At 48.5% G+C, this 20,965-nt stretch overlaps 1 pseudogene; it reads left to right on the forward strand.

Moving 5' to 3' along the window:
• Positions 1 to 8,880: 8,880 nt before the first annotated feature.
• LOC123156345 (L-type lectin-domain containing receptor kinase IX.1-like) lies at positions 8,881 to 16,237 on the forward strand (annotated as a pseudogene).
• The last annotated feature ends 4,728 nt before the right edge of the window (positions 16,238 to 20,965 follow it).

The raw sequence follows: 20,965 nt of genomic DNA on the forward strand, positions 1-20,965 counted from the left end.
ATAATTTCTATGATCTGATCGTGGAGGAGAATATTTGAGTTACGAGTTTGGTTTACATTTGAAGCAATGCGGAATAGTTTCACAACTCACGCCACTAGGATCCAAACGTCATAATAGTACTTTACTAGATATGGTGCGATCTATGATGTCTCTTACTGATTTACCGCTATCGTTTTGGGGTTATGCTTTAGAGACGGCCGCATTCATGTTAAATAGGGCACCATCAAAATCTGTTGAGATGACGCCTTATGAACTGTGGTTTGGCAAGAAACCAAAGTTGTCGTTTCTGAAAGTTTGGGGCTGCGATGCTTATGTGAAGAAACTTCAACCAGATAAGCTCGAACCCAAATCGGAGAAATGTGTCTTCATAGGATACCCAAAAGAGACTATTGGGTACACCTTCTATCACAGATTTGAGGGCAAGATTTTTTTTGCTAAATTCGGATCCTTTCAAGAGAAGGAGTTTCTCTCGAAAGAAGTGAGTGGGAGGAAAGTAGAACTTGATGAGGTAACTGTACCTGCTCCCTTATTGGAAAGTAGTTCATCACAAGAACCAGTTCCTCTAACAACTACACCAATCAGTTAAGAAGCTAATGATAATGATCATGAAACTTCAGATCAAGTTACTACTAAACCTCGTAGGTCAACCAGAGTAAGATCCGCACCAGAGTGGTACAGTAATCCTATTCTGGAAGTCATGTTACTTGACCATGGTGAACCTACGAACTATGAGGAAGCAATGATGAGCCCAGATTTCGCAAAATGCCTTGAGGCCATGAAATCTGAGATGGGATCCATGTATGAGAACAATGTATAGACTTTGGTTGACTGGCCCGATGATCGGCAAGCCATCGAGAATAAATGAATCTTCAAGAAGAAGACTAACGTTGATGGTAATCTAACTGTCTACAAAGCTCGACTTGTTGCGAAAGGTTTTCGACAAGTTCAAGGGGTTGACTACGATGAGACTTTCTCACCCGTAGAGATGCTTAAGTCTATCCGAATCATGTTAGCAATTGCGCATTTTATGATTATGAAATATGGCAAATGGATGTCAAAACTGCATTCCTGAATGGATTTCTGGAAGAAGAGTTGTATATGATGCAACCGGAAGGTTTTGTCGATCCAAAAGGTGCTAACAAAGTGTGCAAGCTCCAGCGATCCATTTATGGACTGGTGCAAGCCTCTCGGAGTTGGAATAAACGCTTTGATAGTGTGATCAAAGCATTTGGTTTTATACAGACTTTTGGAGAAGCCTGTATTTACAAGAAAGTTAGTGGGAGCTCTGTAGCATTTCTGATATTATATGTAGATGACATATTGTTAATTGGAAATGATATAGAATTTCTGGATAGCATAAAGGGATACTTGAATAAAAGTTTTTCGATGAAAGACCTCGGTGAAGCTGCTTACATATTGGGCATCAAGATCTATAGAGATGGATCAAGACGCTTAATTGGACTTTCACAAAGCACATACCTTGATAAAGTTTTGAAAAAGTTCAAAATGGATCAGGGAAAGAAAGGGTTCTTGCCTGTATTACAAGGTGTGAAGTTGAGTCAGACTCAATGCCCGACCACAGCAGAAGATAGAGAGAAAATGAAAGATGTTCACTATGCTTCAGCCATAGGCTCTATCATGTATACAATGATGTGTACCAGACCTGATGTATGCTTAGAAATAAGTTTAGCAGGGAGGTACCAAAGTAATCCAGGAGTGGATCACTGGACAGCGGTCAAGAATATCCTGAAATACCTGAAAAGGACTAAGGATATGTTTCTCGTTTATGGAGGTGACAAAGAGCTAGTCGTAAATGGTTACGTTGTTGCAAGCTTTGACACTGATCCAGACGATTCTAAATCGCAAACCGGATACGTGTTTATATTGAACCGTGAAGCTGTCAGTTGGTGCAGTTCTAAACAAAGCAACGTGGCGGGATCTACATGCGAAGCGGAGTACATAGCTGCTTAGGAAGCAGCAAATGAAGGAGTCTAGATGAAAGAGTTCATTTCCGATCTAGGTGTCATACCTAGTGCACCTGGACCAATGAAGATCTTCTGTGACAATACTGGTGCAATTTCCTTGGCAAAGGAATCTAGATTTCACAAGAGGACCAAGCACATCAAGAGACGCTTCAATTCCATCCGGGATCAAGTCCAGGTGGGAGACACAGAGATTTGCAAGATACATACGGATCTGAATGTTCCAGACCCATTGACTAAGCCTCTTCCATGAGCAAAACATGATCAACACCAAGACTCCATGGGTGTTAGAAACATTACTGTGTAATCTAGATTATTGACTCTAGTCAAAGTGGAAGACTGAAGGAAATATGCCCTAGAGGTAATAATAAAGTTATTATTTATTTCCTCATATCATGATAAATGTTTATTATTCATGCTAGAATTGTATTAACCGGAAACATGATACATGTGTGAATACATAGACAAACTTAATGTCACTAGTATGCCTCTACTTGACTAGCTCATTAATCAAAGATGATTATGTTTCCTAACCATAGACATGAGTTGTCATTTGATTAAAGGGATCACATCATCAGGAGAATGATGTGATTGACATGACCCATTCCGTTAGCTTAGCACTTGATCGTTTAGTATGTTGCTATTGCTTTCTTCATGACTTATACATGTTCCTACAACTATGAGATTATGCAAACTCCCGTTTACTGGAGGAACACTTTGTGTGCTATCAAACGTCACAACGTAACTGGGTGATTATAAAGGATCTCTACAGGTGTCTCCAAAGGTACATGTTGAGTTGGCGTATTTCGAGATTAGGTTTTGTCACTCCGATTGTCGGAGAGGTATCTCTAGGCCCTATCAGTAATGCACATCACTATAAGCCTTGCAAGCAATGTAACTAGTGAGTTAGTTACGGAATGATGCATTACATAACGAGTAAAGAGACTTGCCGTTAACGAGATTGAACTAGGTATTGAGATATCGACGATCGAATCTCGGGCAAGTAACATACCGATGACAAAGGGAACAACCTATGTTGTTATGCGGTTTGACCGATAAAGATCTTCGTAGAATATGTAGGAGCCAATATGGGCATCCAGGTTCCGCTATTGGTTATTGACCAAAGAGATGTCTCGGTCATGTCTACATTGTTCTCGAACCCGTAGGGTCCGCACGCTTAACATTCGTTGACGATATAGTATTATATGAGTTATGTATGTTGGTAACAGAATGTTGTTCGAAGTCCCGAATGAGATTACGAACATGACGAGGAACTCCGGAATGGTCCGGAGATGAAGTTTAATATATGGGATAATGTTTTTTGGTCTCCGGAAGGGTTCCGGAATTCATCAGAAGGGGTTCCGGATGTTTCCCGAAATGTTTGGGTGCGAGAACACATTATTTGGGCCAAAGGGGAAAACCCACAAGGTTTTTGGAAAGCGCAAAAGGAAGTTTTGCAGAGTCCAGGGGCCAGACGCCAGGGTCCCTGGCGTCTGGGTCCAGACGCCGGGAACCCTGGCGTGTGGCCCTGGAGTCCGAGAAGGACTCTTGCCTTTCGGGTGAAACCGACTTTGTGGAGGCTTTTACTCCAAGTTTCGACCCCAAGGCTCAACATATAAATAGAGGGGCAGGGCTAGCACCAAAGACACATCAAGAAACACCAAGCCGTGTGCCGGCAACCCCGTTCCCTCTAGTTTATCCTCCGTCGTAGTTTCTGTAGTGCTTAGGCGAAGCCCTGCGGAGATTGTTCTTCACCAACACCGTCATCACGTCGTCGTGCTACCGGAACTCATCTACTACTTTGCCCATCTTGCTGGATCGAGAAGGCGAGGACGTCATCGAGCTGAACGTGTGCAGAACTCGGAGGTGCCGTGCATTCGGTACTTGGATCGGTCGGATCGTGAAGACGTACGACTACATCAACCGCGTTGATAAACGCTTCCGCTTAGCGATCTTCAAGGGTATGAAGATACACTCCCCCTCTCGTTGCTATGCATCACCATGATCTTGCGTGTGCGTAGGAAAATTTTGAAATTACTATGTTCCCCAACAATGTACCCCTGTATAATATAAAGAGCCACACCCGTATTGGGTATCGGGCTGTTTCCTACAATACTATGTTTTACAGGCCATGGGTCAGCGGTCGTCCCATCCGGACGTACGACAAGACAACTCCCCAAGACGGGACATGCGCGGAAACTGTGTGCCACCTACTTGTGTTGATCGAGGCAAGCGTGGCTACAACGTCCCCCATACTGCTGACCTAGGCGGACAGCGACCGGGTGACGCGACACTGTAGCTAAACAGTGCCAACCACTCCATGACGCAAGATAAGGCCGGACGCAGTGCCTTGCAGCCGGCGGGACCCGCGCCCGTCGGATCCGGTGACACAGCAGGCCCCACCGCCGGCTCCTATACAATGACACCAGGGACCCGCTCCCGTGTAAGCTTACCATTGTAACCCCGTGGGGCCAGCCTATAAGACCCCTCCGGTGCCCCTGCATGCAAAGGGGTTAGGCGCTTAGTTCATCACACACCCACACTCATGAGAGGAAAGAGCGAAGACCTAGCTCCTTCTTCCTCCTCCACCAAACAGCTCCAGGAGCAACCACTACTAGGGAAAACCTTATACACAGAATCTTACCAGTAGCGTTTGTTAAAATGAGGCACTACTGCTACTTAGCAGTAGCGCGTCTGATAAAACGGCGCTACTGTTAGACGCTTAGCAGTAGCGCGGCAGGGGCAGAACGTGCTACTACTATAACTGCCACACCGTTCCCGACGTGCTAGGTATAGTAGTAGCGCCCTTCTAGAAACAGTGCTGGTACTACGGATTTAAGCAGCAGCGCATTTTGAGACTCCACGCTACTGTTATAGCTATTTTCACCTAACCCCCCGCGCGGCCTGATTCCCTCTCCTGATCTGCCTCCTCCCCCAATTCCCCACTCTCTCTTCTCCCCCTCGTCGCCTCTGCCTCGCCGCCATCTCGCTGTCGTCTCCCCCGACCCCGCCTCGCCGCCGTCTCCCCCGACCCCGCCTCGCCGCCGTCTCCCCCGGCCCTGCCTCGCCGCCGTCTCCCTCGACCCCGCCTCGCCACGCCTAGGTGCCGCTGTCTCCCCGGACCCCATCTCTCTCCCCGCCCTCTGTAAGCACTCTCCCCTTCCGATCCCTCTTGTTTGCTTAGTATGAACCCTAGCTATTTAGTGCTAGTTAATATGAACCCTAGGCTATTTTTAGTGCTAGTTAGTTAATTACAATTAGTATTAACCCTATTTAATTAGGTAGTACGAACCCTAGTTAAAAATGGATACTTATATGGTAATTAGGGTAGTAGTTCCTAGGTACTAATTACTCCCTCCGTTCCGATTTACTCGTCATGGTTTTAGTTCAAATTTGAACTAAAACCACGACGAGTAAATCGGAAGGGAGAGAGTAGTTAGTAAGAACTAGGTACTAATTAGGTACTAGAATATTTTTATTTATAGTAAGTTTATTTTTAGTAAGAACTAGTTGAATTAATAGAACTAGTTAGTAAGAACTTGTTGCTATTTTTTAGTTAAAGCAATTTTTCCCGCCTCGACGTGGACGATGCCTATCCTGCATCCTCGTCATCGAGTCGGCGGAGGACGACACCTGCTTGACCAGATCGGCCATGTCCGGGACTGGGCTTCACCGGGGTGGTACTGGGAGGCGCTACCTACCGGGGGGCGCAGGTTGGTGAGGAGCTAGCCTGTCGTTGACCCGAACCTTCTTTGGTGGCGGTCGCGTGGGCCAGTGATGATCCAGAGGCTTGAGGACTCCGCGGAGGTGGTGCGTCACCGTGTCAGTGAGGAGGATGCGCACGTCCGTCGCTACTTGTTTGCGTTGGAGCACAGGTCGTTGTCCAATACCTGGCAGGTTCTCCAGGGATCTCACTGGAGCTATGATCCCGTGATGGTTCCTTCTCTGTGGGTGTCCACCACCCGCGCCGATACCCGTCGTGTGCTAGGGTTTTAGTTGTATTAGTGATGTTATATGTATGACACTATTCGTGATATATTAGTGATAATATTCGACGATATACGAACGCATGAGATGATTTACTTTTGCTTATTGAATGCATGCTAATTTGAGTCCTATAAGATATTTTGAAATGTATATCTTGTGTTGCTCAATATCCAAGTGGCCGGTCATGTTTGCAGGTTACACCTTCGAGTGGCCTATGTTTTGCCGGAGTGTTGATTCATTTCCGTTCCGGCAAATTTCAGGCGCTCGATATGTCCTATTTTAGCAAAGGTCATGCCGGATTTTTTCCGTGAATTTTGGCATGACTTGTGCCAGAATATGTAGGAAATATCGAGTGCCCCGGATTTGTGTGTTGAGTATCCTGGTAGTTGTCTTCGATCAATTTTCAATTAATGTTTTAACTATGAACATAGGAAATGTCTGACGACGAAAAGGATTTCGGTATTTGCAAATACTGCGAAGACGAGCGCGGCCTATGCGACGGAATCTTCCTAGATGATGATAGGCGCTTCAGCATCAAGCTGGACGAGAACTTCGAAGTGGATACAGTAAGTCACAACGGCAAGTCTTTTTTTCGTAATTAAGCATGACATCTGCTTCATTTGCTTCAACTTATTTTTTTTTACTATTCTACTAGCGTATCCCCTGCCATGCAAGTGTTTTTGTATTGGATAAGATAGGTTTCAGTCATACTAGGGAGGAAAAGAAAGTTTACTTGAAGACCGAGCATGGTTATATTTTCCATGCAAAATTATACAATTCAGACGACTACACCTATTTTGGATGCAAAACATGGCGAGCACTATGCAAGACTTATGCATTTGAGCCTGATATGGTTATCACCTTTGATATTCGTCCGGAAGATGATATTGAAGGTAATACCGACATCCGGGTCGATGTGCCGACGCCTCCAGTTATACTATTATGTAAGTTTCTCAACCATATTTATGTCTTTGATATTGTGTATTCAAAAATAGTTGACAACTAATTTGTATTGTCAGCTTATTTCGGTGCAAGCAAACATGTCCAGCGCTTGGTAGACAGGACCGTATACTGTCCTGGGGCTGAACTCAACTGCGAGGAGCTCAGTCATTATGTTTCATGACTTGAGGATCTTGATACTGTCAAGACAAATTTTCTTCCTGCATTTAGAAATGTTAGTACTGAAAATGTGCGACCAATAGTGTTCGTAATGAACTACGGTCACATCTATTTAGGAAGGATGGTAAGATTCTTACTATTTATCCTCAGTGCATCTTTTCCATACATTATTTTTGAAGCTAAACTTCATTGCTAAGTATGTTACCATACGATGTTCTTCAACAGGGACTCCCGATGAATGTTGTGCCTTATGGGATCGAGACTAAAGGTACCATGAGTATTACCAGCTTACGGCCAAGATATCCTACAGATTACTTTAGTGCATTCAAGATTAGCGACGGATGCTTAATAGTGCAAGACTGGACCAAATATGTGATGGGGGAGCGCAGAGAAGTACTAGGGGGAAGCAAACAGATGCGCTACCCACGATTAGGAGATAGGTTCATCTGCATGCTCCAACTTGATCAAGAAGGAGAGCTATACATGTTTTATGTTATTTTACCTAAGAGAGAGCAGCAGGAGTGATTAGCTAGCTAGAAATGAGTTTGAGGATGATGATGTGCTACACTATTACTATGATGATAAAATAGCTAGTGTTGGTGGTAATGACTATGATGATTATTATTAGCTAGTGTTAGTGGTGATTAAATAAATACTGTTGGTTGTAATGACTATGATGATGACTAAATAGCTTGTGCTGGCAGATTAGATTCAAGTGGAGGCAACATGTTGTGCACATCGAAAGTACTACTAGTCCAAACTAGATCAAGTTTGGATTAGTAGTATACTTTTGACATGCACCACGTATTGCCTCCACTTGAACCTAATCCACCTTCATTTGACACACTGTTATGGACATAATGATGTAAACCTCATAACTGGTATTGTACCAATATTTGTACGATGGCGCATAAATACACTAAAAAATGAATACTAGTAGCGATGGACGAAAAACACACTGCCAGTAGTTACATTAGCAGTAGCGTGGGCTTGAACAAACGCTGCAGCTATTTGTCCTAGCAGTAGCGCGTGCGGGCCCGCGCTACTGCTAAGCAATAGCTGTAGCGCCTTATTAGTAGCGCGCCTGCCCGCGCTACTAATACACCTAAAATCTGCGCTGCTGCTAGCCTTTTTCCTAGTAGTGAACCTTGTAGCCCTTGCGCACATCATACCATATTTGGCAGGACTATTGGTGTTACCTCCTACAAAGGGCCCCGAACCTGCTTATGTCTTGTGTCCTGCACTTGCGTGTGCCAACCTCGCTTATGGAACCCACCGGCGTCCTCACGTAGCCCCCCACTTTTAGCCATCCAATGGCATCTGCCGTGAGATCAGCACGACACCCAGCATATAGGGAAATTCCAGCGGTGATAGTAATCAAACACAATAAATCATTTTTTTCTCGTATTATTATTCCAAAATATTCATGTTCTATCCAATCATTAAAATAGAGGCCCATGTGGATAAAGCCAAACATGTTGCTATCGCATATGTCATGGCTTACATACGCTAGTCTAAATTATTCTGTAGCAAACCAACCTGCATGCAGTTGGTGCATCCGTCACCGGAATAGCTGCATTGTCCTTGCGCATTGGAGTGTCCGCCTACGGCTTGTGCTTGGACATGCATGTTCTGCATCTTGGAGCTTTATTCTGTTATATAGATGTTCTGCCGGTGTTGTACTTGAACATGCATGTTCACCCTCGTCTGCCAATGCACTAGTACCAATTCCAAAGCCTGGCGTGACAATCGACAAGCTAGAAACACATTCTGGCCAGCCAGCCAGCCATCGATGGCCCCTTGCCGCCTCCTGCTCCTAACCGTGGCCGCCTCGCTCGGCGCAGCTAGTGCTGCTGCCTTTGCTGACTACACGCCGTATGTTCCCGCTTCCGTCTGCTCGACGGATAGCAACTACACTGACGGCAGCACGTACGAGATCAACCTCGACGCTCTTCTCCACGACTGTTAGACTATGTATAGCTTCTGTACCTATGTACGTATATGGTACATATTGTAACACAACCATTATATATAATGAGATAAGCCACCCCTAGAGGGTTGTGCTGGTTCCCCAAAACTTATTGTCTTACATGGTATCACGCTAGGTTACGATCGCTTCCGCACCGCCGCCGCCGCCTTCACCGCTGCCGCCGCGCCACCGATCGCGCCGCCGCCATGTCGAGCGCCGCCACCACCGGTTCCACTGCTGCGGGCTTCCTCCCGGCCTCTCTTGCGGCTCTGCTCAACCTCCCGCTCGATGCCGTCTCTGTTCCGGCTCCGATCGGGACAAGGAGCATCGGCTCCGTCTTCTCCACGCCGCCGGCGCGCTCGCTTGGGCGTGACCTCGTGGTCCACACCGCGGCGCCGTCGTCCGCTGCGGACTCTGCAGGCGTCGTCCCGCCGCTCCTGCCGCAAGCGGATCACACTGCCCCGCTGGCGGGGTTGGCGGCATCCGCCCCGGCCGCGGGCCTTGCGGCGTCCGCACCGGCCGCGAGCTTTGCGGCGCCCGCCCTGGCTGCGGTCCCGCCTCCTCCCGCATCGGCTTCGGTGCCTCCGGCTGCCTCCATGGTGTTTGCACCCCAGGCAGCCTCCTCGATGGGATTGTCTTCGCCACCGCCGTTTCACTTCGGTCATCTCATCACCATCAAGCTCTCCGCCGACAACTATATCTTCTGGCGTGCGCAGGTTCTCCCGCTCTTGGGGAGTCACTACCTGCTAGGCTACGTCGACGGATCGCTTCCCTGCCCATCCGCGCTGGTAGACAGCGTGCACGGTCCGGTCTACAATACGGCCCATCGCGTCTGGACGGGGCAGGACCAGGCGAACCTCTCCTCCATCCAGGGGTCGCTCTCGCCGGCAGTTGCCGGCCTTGTTGTCTTCGCGAAGACGTCTCATGAGGCCTGGACCATCCTTGAGCGCACCTTTGCAGCGCAGTCCCAGGCTCGTGTCTCTGCACTCCGTCGTCAGCTTGGAGAGTGTCAGAAGCTTGACTCCACTGCCACTGAGTTCTACAACAAGGTCAAGGGCCTCGCCGACACATTGGCCTCCATTGGACAGCCCCTCACCGACTCCGAGTTCAACTCGTTTATTGTCAATGGTCTTGATGAGGAGTATGATGCCTTAGTCGAGATCATCAACGAGCGGGGCAACTCGACACCCATGCTGGCACACGAGGTTTTCTCTCGGCTCCTTCTCACTGAGCAACGGGTCGAGACTCGCCGCACCAGGGGCACTGGCTCCCTCTCGGCCAACGCCGCCACCAAGGGTGGCCGCTCTTCTTCATCACCCCGGTCTCCCTTGGGGCTGCCACCGTCGCCCGCCTCGGCCCCCCCACCTACTGCGACCTTACCGGGGGCTGGCGGTCCACGTGTGTGTCAGCTTTGTGGCCGCGATGGGCACTGGGCCTCCAAGTGTCATAAGCGCTTCCAGCGAAGCTTCCTTGGTCTTGGCAATGACGGCAAAGATACACGCAACAATGCCCGTCAGGTCGCCATGGCTGATCGTCCCGCGCCGCAGAAGCAACAGGGACACATTCAGTCCTACTCCATCGATCCACACTGGTACATGGACTCTGGGGCGACAGAGCATCTAACCAGCGAGATGGGGAAGCTTCACACTCGTGAACCCTATCATGGCTCCGACAAGATCCACACCGCCAATGGAGCAGGTATGCACATCTCTCATATTGGTCAAGCATCTCTTCTCACTAGACATGCCAATAGGAGTCTTCAGCTTCGCAATGTTCTTCGAGTTCCATCTGTGACCCGTAATCTTCTTTCAGTTCCTAAACTCACACGTGATAATAATGTGCTTTGTGAATTTCACCCTTTTGATCTTTTTATTAAGGATCGGGGCACGAGGGACATTCTTCTTAGTGGGCGGTTGTGCCAGGGCCTCTACCATCTGGAGCATCCTGGTGTCGCTCGTGTTTTCAGTGGAGTTCGGATCTCTCCGTCACAGTGGCATGCTCGTCTTGGTCACCCGGCCACACCTATTGTCCGTCATATTTTGCGTCGTCATGAGCTTCCTAGTTTATCTAGTCATAAAGATGTAGCAGTGTGTGATGCTTGTCAGCAGGGGAAGAGTCATCAACTTCCTTTTTCGGAGTCCAGTCGTGAGGTGAAACATCCTTTAGAACTTGTGTTTTCAGATGTATGGGGTCCTGCTCAGACTTCTGTCAGTGGTCATAATTACTATATCAGTTTCGTTGATGCTTATAGTCGCTTTACCTGGCTTTACCTTATTAAACGCAAATCTGATGTGTTTGATATTTTTGTTCAGTTTCAAAAACATGTTGAACGTCTTCTCAAGCACAAAATTGTTCATGTCCAGTCAGACTGGGGGGGCGAGTATCGCAACCTCAACTCTTTCTTTCAGTCGCTTGGGATAGCTCATCGTTTAGCATGTCCACATACACATCAGCAGAATGGTTCAGTCGAACGTAAGCATCGTCATATTGTTGAAGCTGGTCTTACTCTTTTGGCCCATGCATCTGTTCCGTTTCGGTTTTGGAGTGATGCTTTCACCACTGCATGCTTTCTCATCAACCGTACTCCTACTCGTGTTTTAAACATGAAGACTCCCATTGAGGTTCTCCTTAATGAACAACCTGATTATACCTTTCTCAAGGTATTTGGGTGTGCTTGCTGGCCGCATCTTCATCCATATAACAAGCGCAAGCTTGAGTTTCGTTCTAAGAAGTGTGTTTTTCTTGGCTATAGCTCTCTTCATAAAGGTTACAAATGTCTTCATGTTCCCACTAATCGTGTCTTTATATCTCGGGACGTCGTGTTTGATGAGCATGTTTTTCCCTTTGCCAACCTTCCTGTGTCCACTGTCGAACCACCATCCCTGCATTCATCCTTTGTTGCTTCTGACCAATTTGATGGTGTTGCATACTCTCCTTTGCTGTTACCTAACCATGGTGCAGGAACCGGACGTGGAGCTCGTTTGGAGCTGTTGGAGGATTCACCATCATCATCGTCGTCTTCTGGTGGGCACGTCGATCGCCCTATGTTGCATGGCATCGATTCGCGTGCCCATGCATGGTCACCCGACGAGCCCGTCGCGCCGAGCATCTCCACTGCTCGGTCCGTTTCACCAGCGGCCGCCGAGTCGCCCGCGGCTCGGCCCGTCACGCCGTCTTCGCCTGCGGCTCGGCCCGTCACGCCGTCTTCGCCCGCGGCTCGGGTCCTCACGTCGCCTTCATCAGCGGATCGGCCCGCAACACCGGCCGCGCCACGGCCCACTATGCCGAGCTCGCCATCGGCCCGGTCTGTGATGCCGGAGTCGCCAGCTGCTTCGTCTGCTCTGCCGGTTTCGCCGGTGGGTCGGCCTTCTTCGCCAACCGAGTCCGAGGCTACCGTGACTGGCTCCTCGTCACCGGCTGACTCGTCAACGTCGCCGTCCTCCAGCCCGTTGCAGGCTGCTCCGTCGACCTCGGTGGTTCCTGTGTCCCGACCACATACACGCAGTCGCAGTGGCATTTTCAAACCTAAGGAACGTAAGGATGATACGGTTGCTTGGTTGGCTGCTTGTTTGGCTGCTGCTGTTGCGGATCCATCTTCTGAGCCTCGCTCATATCAGGCTGCCCTGCGCATTCCACATTGGCGAGAGGCTATGGAGCAGGAGTTTCATGCTCTTCTTCGTAACAAGACATGGACTCTCGTTCCTCCACCACCACGGGTAAATGTTATTGACTCAAAATGGGTATTCAAAGTGAAGAAGCATTCGGATGGATCTATTGAGCGTTACAAAGCGCGACTTGTTGCTCGCGGTTTTCGGCAGCGTCATGGTCTTGACTATGAGGACACCTTCAGTCCTGTCGTCAAGCCTACCACTATTCGGCTTCTTCTCTCCATTGCTGTTTCTCGTGGTTGGTCACTTCGTCAACTTGATGTGCAGAATGCTTTTCTACATGGATTTTTGGAGGAAGAGGTTTATATGAAACAGCCGCCTGGTTTCTCTGATCCTGATTGTCCTGACTATATCTGTCGTCTTTCCAAAGCACTATATGGTTTGAAGCAAGCTCCTCGTGCCTGGCATGCCCGCCTTGCCTCTGCCCTTCGTGCTCATGGGTTTGTGCCGTCTACTGCTGACACTTTGTTATTTCTTCTACAGAAGCCAGAAGTCACTATGTATCTTTTGGTATATGTCGATGATATTATCCTTGTCAGCTCTTCTCAGTATGCTGCTGATGCTCTTGTCTGCTCTCTTGGTGCTGATTTTGCGATCAAAGATCTTGGGAAGCTTCACTACTTTCTTGGAGTTGAGGTCACTTCTCGTGCTACTGGTCTTGTCCTTACGCAGAAGAAGTACTCCTTGGAGTTGTTACAGAGAGCTGGCATGCTGAAGTGCAAACCGACCACCACACCCATGTCGTCTACCGACAAGATAACAGCTGTTGATGGTGAGCTTTTGTCTCCTGCGGATGCCACAGAGTACAGGAGCATTGTTGGTGGACTTCAGTACTTGACGATCACGAGACCAGATATCTCTTATGCTGTTAACAGGGTTTGTCAGTATCTTCAGGCTCCCAGAGATACTCATTGGGCTGCTGTTAAACGCATTCTTCGTTATGTTCAGTTCACCCTGACATTTGGTATGCATATTCGGCCGACTTCCTCTCGGGTCCTTTCGGCCTTCTCTGATGCAGATTGGGCTGGTAGCCCAGATGACAGGCGATCCACGGGGGGTTATGCAGTATTCTTTGGCTCTAATTTGATCGCCTGGAGTGCTCGGAAACAGGCTACTGTGTCACGTAGCAATACTGAAGCTGAGTACAAGGCTGTGGCTAATGCTACTGCAGAGATTATTTGAGTGCAGTCTTTGCTTCAGGAGTTGGGTTTGTCTCAACCACAGCCTCCTATTCTTTGGTGTGATAACATCGGTGCTACATACCTTTCTGCAAATCCAGTATTTCATGCCCGAATGAAACACATTGAAGTTGACTATCACTTTGTACGGGAACGTGTATCATAGAAGCAACTCCAGATCAAGTTTATCTCATCTAAGGATCAACTTGCAGACATCTTCACTAAGCCTTACCGCTGCCACAGTTTGAGGCTTGTAGGCGCAATCTTACCCTTCTCAGTTCTTTAGAAAGTGGCTAAGATTGAGGAAGGGTGTTAGACTATGTATAGCTTCTGTACCTATGTACGTATATGGTACATATTGTAACACAACCATTATATATAATGAGATAAGCCACCCCTAAAGGGTTGTGCTGGTTCCCAAAACTTATTGTCTTACAACGACCTCCGCGACGGGGCAATTGGGAATGGCGGCTTCTTCCAGACCGTCGAGGGCGACGTCTGGCCCGACAAGATACGCGGCCAGGCCATGTGCTACGTCGACTGCGAGTGGCCAACGTGCAAGCTCTGCCTGCAGGTGGCACCGTCCTACGTGATGACCAAAGGATGCCCGAACAACAAAAGGGGCGCCATCATGTACGACTGCTGCTACCAACGCTACTCAAACTGGGAATTCTTCGGCCACGCCGACTTGTCCGAGTTTGTGTTCAACGTAGACAGTGGGAGCTACGTCGACGGCGTGGTCCCGTTGAACCAGACGAGGTGGGAGCTGGTGACCGGCCTCATGGCGGAAGCAGCCGGGTCGCCGCGGCGGTTCGCCAATGGGAGCCAGATATATAAGGACTCGAGAGGTAATTCGCAGGTGATGTACGGCCTGGTGCAGTGCGCCCAAAGCCTGCCGCCGAGCGAGTGCACCTACTGTCTTGCCACCACACTGGCGAGCATGCACGGAAATACCACCACTGCTAGATACAGGAGCTACGGCTGCTCCATCACCCACAAGCCCGATCCCATCGACATCGCCACGCCTCTGCAATCTGCAGGTGAGGTCCTTGTTCACGGTGATCTTCTTCATAGCCGTTGTAACTGCATTTTCGTTTGTGCATTGATCAGGAGATCCGCGCCGCCCAAACCGACGGCTCATTGTGGCGGTGTGTGCCGCTTCAGGTTCCGTCTTCCTGTTGATCTGCATAAGCATCTCGGTACGGCTGCTGTGCCGCCTAGAGAGAAGAACACACTCTCCCAGGGTGTCTAACAAAGATGACGCGGCCATGGAAGACAAGTTCAGGCAAGGGACTGGACCCAGGCGATTCCGCTACTGCGAGCTGGCAGCTGCCACGGACAACTTCTCGGAGGCCAAGAAGCTTGGGGAAGGTGGGATTGGCCCAGTGTACAGAGGGTTCTTGAAGGGCATGAGAATCGAGGTGGCTATCAAGAGTGTCAAAGAGCTCTAAGCAGGGGAGGAAGGAGTACGCCTCTGAGGTGAGTGTTATAAGCCGGCTTCGGCACCGCAACCTCGTCCAGATCATTGGCTGGTGCCACACCGGCGGCGAGCTCCTACTGGTCTATGAGCTGATGCCCAACGGCAGCCTCGATCTTCACCTTTACAGTGCGGACAATGTACTATGGTGGCCAGTCAGGTCAGGTGACCCTTCCTTATTGATAGTATACTTGTTCGGATTCTGATGCAATTGCGTCATATCTATACTTAATGGTTATTATGTTTCAGGCATAGGATCGTGCTGGGGATCGGCTCTGCACTTCTTTACCTGCATCAAGACTGGGAGCAGTGCGTCCTGCACAGAGACATCAAGACGAGCAATGTGATGCTGGACGCGTCATTCAACGCCAAGCTCGGTGACTTCGGGCTCGCCAGGCTCGTCGACCACGACAGAGGGTCGCACACGACGGAGCTCGCCGGCACGCTGGGGTACATGGGCCCCGAGTGCACCGTCACCGGCAGAGCCAGCACGGAGTCGGATGTCTACAGCTTCGGCGTCGTGTTGCTGGAGATCGCGTGCGGACGGCACGCTCACCCACCTGGCACAACGGGTGTCAGAGCTGCATGGGCAAGGGAGGATCCTCGACGCAGCCGACCCACGGCTGGATGGCAACTTCGATCTCCAAGAGATGGAGCGCGTGCTGGTCGTCGGCCTCTGGTGCGCGTGCCACGACCAGGGCCTAAGGCCGTCCATAAGGCAGGCTGTCAACGTGTTACGGCTGGAGGCGCCGCTCCCCGAGAGGATGCCGCCGGTTGGCCAAGCGGCCGGCCCTCTTCTCATGCCGGACTCCGATAGTACGGGTCACAGCTCCAGCTCCACTCAGCAGCTAATATGATGGATGTTACTGTGTGCTCGGTTGCATTTGCAATCACACGCTCGCTTCAGTTTGGATGCGTTGTACAAAAGAAAGGAGCATCTGTCCTTTTTTTGCAGTACAAACAGTCATCGTTCCCCGAGCACCCTCAGGAACACAAACAAGCTTGAACGTGCTTTCCTTTGGTCCGGATCAGACAATACAATGGGGTCAAGTGCAAGGTCAATTGGGATTTGGTTTGTCCTCCTTTTAGCGGGGAGGACTCGGCGTGCTCAACACTACTAAATTCGCAAGAGCGCTCTGCCTAAGATGGCTTTGGTTCGATGGACGGAACGCTCAAAATTATGGGTTAGTTTGGGCAATCCATGTGACAAACAAGATCATAACCTCTTCTATGCTTCGACAACTATCACCATTGAAAATGGTGCGAAGACCCCATTTTGGGATGCGCCATGGATAGATAACCGGAAGCCCAAGGACATTGCTCCCCTCTGGACATCGAGGAAAAATTGGATGATAAAGGAGGCTCTTTCTGATGAGGCTTGGGTGTCCAAGGTCAAGCTGTCAGCGAACTTCACCTTCGAGCACATCCGCCAATATGTGACCCTCTGGACAACCATCCATGGCTTTCAGCTTGACGCTCATGCCGAGATGAGATTGTGTGGAAGCACACAAAGGATGGGCATTACTCCGCGGCTTCCGCTTACACGGCCCAATTCATGGTCACCTTCTACACCCCATGGAGCATGCGGTGTGGAAATCCCCCCCCCCCCCTCAGAAGTCAAATTCTTCGCTTGGTCGGACAGTCAAGATAGGCTATAGGTTAGCCAAGCGAGGCTGGCCGAATTGGGGGCTTTGCCCTCTGTGCAAGCGAGAGCAGGAATCCGGTGCGCATCTTTTCTTCAAGTGTCGCTTCACTAAGCGGATTTGGAGCTTGGTTTCATTTAGTGAGCATCGGCACCGACAATTGGCATCTTGAGAGGTCCGTCAAGGACTGGTGGGTCAAGCAGTCAGACTCCTCCAACCCCGATAGGAAGGCAATGGCTTCCATCACCATGCTTGCGTGTTGGGACTATTTTGAACGAAAGAAATACACGGATTTTCCGCAACAAGAGTGTGCCGCTGCCGATTTTGCTATGCGCCTTAAAAGATGAAGCTCGGCTGTGGGTGACCGCGGGCGCAAAGAAATTAGGTGTCATCTTATCAAGAGAGTAATCACATTGTGTGTTGGGTCTTGTAATTTTCAAGAATTATCTCTCGCTTACAGCATCTAAATAACGGAACCCACATATCCTCCTCAAACGTCTGGGCGGCCTGCCCAGTCACTACCCAGATAGAAAAAACCGCCCAATCGGACCTGTCATACTTAGCCCAAATGCCCATGCTGACCGGCACCCCCATACCAAACCCATATGTGGGGCGGATATAGGCACGCCCTGACGCTCCCCCATATTGGACCCGACAGGCTGGGGCCATCCCTAATCGACTTCAGATTGACGAAGTCCACCAAATCGACTGGACCCCTCCTGTGTTTGTCCTCAATTTCCCGTGTCTACACCGCCTCGCTCCTCCGCCCTTGCTTCAGCATCGCATCGCTGCTCCTGTCTGCCATCGTATATGTCGCCGCCGAGCACCTTCTCCGCAATCGTCAGCATGTATGATGCCTTGGCGGAATTCATGGGGCTCCAGACCATAGCTACCAGTTGCAAGACAGAGAACGTTACCCGAAGGGACCACCGCCGAAAGCAGCGAGCATGAAGCTACAGGGAAGGTAGTAGTGGAGAGAGCTGGTGCGGAGATGGTCGCTGAAGAGATGGACCTGGGCGCGTCAGGTCTGGTGACTCAATCAATTTGTCTGTCATGTCCGCGGGAAGGAAGAATTCGTCAGCAGAGCCTCGCTCTATTCTGGCCTCCCAGTGATCGGGCATCTCTGATAGCTTTCTGAAAGACACTTACGGTGTATTACACCGGGGGTGGCCTCTCCAAGGGGAGCCCGACAGCAGGCCTACCACGGGGCCCAGAAGGCCCACCAAGGAGCTAGCGACAGGAAGTACGAGCCCAAAGAATCGTATATATTTCTGGAGACCATCTTGCCCCCAGGTCAAGATGATGGCGTCCAAGGTTGGATCTTGTAAAAACTCTAGACCCCACCGTGTATATAAGGTGGAGGCTATGGAGCTCTCAATACCATTTACTCTTGTAGCAGTAGCAAAACACATCTCCCCATTGTAATCCCTCGTAGAAGATATCCCACCATGAATACAAACACAAAGCAGGACATAGGGTGTTACTCCTCACCAAAGGCCCAAACCTGGGTAAATTGTGTGGGCGGTCTCCGCTTTGGTACTTTTCGCTGTGTTCGCCACCCTACTGCGGGTACTGACAAGTTTCCGCTCCTTCAGTTGGCACGCTAGGCACGGGCTACGCTGGCCGGAGAACAAATCCATATTGGAGAATTATACATGGCCGGTGACTTCTTGCCGAGCCAGACCTTCGCCCCCTCCCTCCATCAACTACATCGGATTTGGGAACATCGAGTTCCTGTTATTCAACGAGCACGACGACACGATGACCATCCATGTCTGTCCATCTCCAATGATGAAAAAAGTAGTGTCGATCTGGACCGATCTTGGGGTGGTTGGACCTTCATCAACCCGCTAGCCCACGCGAACAGGAAGAAGCTTTCTCTTCTATTGAACCCTTCAATGGCAAAAGTAGCAACTCTGGAAACAGCCGAGGGCCTCTTCCTTCTACCCTCCCGATGTCGCATGGAGGAGACACCGTGACTGGTTGCATCAACCCCCTATGTCCCCAACATGTTTGATGAAATGACCATAAGGTAAAAAAAACTTTCTTCGACTTTTTCATTCTTTGTCATGTGATTCTACATTACACAATTATGATGCGATGTGCATGTATGTTCTTCAAATTTGGTTTATGTAGTGTGGATGATCAGTCTTTTTTGGAGTTCACAAATGTTGCCTCTCAAGAATATGAAACACAAGATGAGCCCCTTCTTGACATGGATAATGAGAGTTTTCTTCATGCAACTCCAAAGGAAGACGTGGAAACTATGCTACCAAAGAGCATAAATTGTTGTGTGAAGCATGGAAGAAAATGAATCTTGATCCGGTCATCGGTGTAGAGCAAGCAATGTCAACATATTGGCACTGTATCATGAGTACTTCAATGCACACAACACTAGTGCCATCCATTGAAAGCAAGCTTCAATCCAACATCGATGGTCAACTACATCATCAGATTGTCAAAATTTGGCGGCTAGCTTGGCACACGTTCAACGTATGGACCAAAGTGGTACAAATGTCCAAGATAATGCGATTGCTTGTTCAAATTAAACAATCATTTCTTCATCTCTTGTATTCCTAACTTCTGCTCTCACTTGTGGTATGTAGGTGAAGATGCTCAAGAATTGTAGAAGGGGCAAGGAAAAAGGCACAAAGAAGATAGGCTAACCATTCACTTTGCACATTTGTTATTTCTAGCTTGAAAATGAGGAGAAGTGGAAGAACTATGAGTAAAACAAAGTTCCTTACAAGAAGGAAAAATCGATTGGAGATGCAACACAAGTTGGTCATGATGATGCATCAAGTGCCAAGGATGGAAAAAAGAAGCCCCACTCGCAACTCGGTTGCTCCTAAGAAGAGGCATTAGCACGATATCTATGTGCAACTGATGAGAAAAATTGGGACAAATAACATTGAAAAATAATATTTGTGAAAGAGAACAAGCAACCACATATGGCGTAGGATGACTATCAATCAAATACTAGCTACATCAAATTGGTGACTGACTACTCAGTAGTGGTATTGAGGATAAAGAAAAAAGATCATGTAATATCTTACTAAAATTTTAAGAGCTCATGGCAAAGAGTAGCAGTACTTGGTGTCAAAACAATTAAATACTAGTGAGTTGTATGTGCTTTGCACGTGAGGTATTAGTGCACTACAACAAGCCACAATATTTATATATGCATAATGAAAAATGCAGAGTTGTTCCTGATGATAGTTGAATTAATTTTAAGAAAGTAATTTCTACCCACATAGTGCACTGTACATAATATATTAAATGTATGGACCTTAAGAACAAAAATTCATGAGCATGCATAGTTGGTCTAGAACGCCCCATAAAAATAGCTAGTGTTGTGATATTTGGTAGAAACTATCTGAATGCTACATAGATTTCAAGAAGTGGTTGATAACAAGTCTTTCACCTTGGAAAAAAATTCACAGGGTAATCGCATAAATGACAACACTTGTATGCAAGAGAAGAAAAACTATTGGAGCAAGAGCATGCATGAAGAGTCTAGGATAAAGGAGTGCCCGAAGATAGTAGAAGGGGCAACTACACCGCATAATTGGTTTGGTGTCAAAAATGGGCAATGCCAATGTTTGGCATTGTGCCAAATGTTGGCTACTACTTGGTTGGTTACCGCGTTGTCTTGCTTATCTCACACAAAGTTGCCAATAGTTGGCAAAGATTGGTATTGCCAATATTTGGCAATGCCAGCAAACCAATCATGCATAATGTGTTTACATCATATTTTCTGTTCATTCATTGGAAACTTCTAGATATATACTAGTACACATGTCACAATCTAATGAACGAATAGGAAATCGAAGGGTCATCAATGTTGGGATTTGCCACCTCTCTGCCATCGGATCTAGTTCATCCAACGATCCTTATTCAAAGTTATTCCTACACTATTTAGGAGTATAGATATCTGATGTC

Source organism: Triticum aestivum, chromosome 7B (assembly GCF_018294505.1).
Source record: "Triticum aestivum cultivar Chinese Spring chromosome 7B, IWGSC CS RefSeq v2.1, whole genome shotgun sequence".
NCBI lineage: Eukaryota > Viridiplantae > Streptophyta > Magnoliopsida > Poales > Poaceae > Triticum > Triticum aestivum.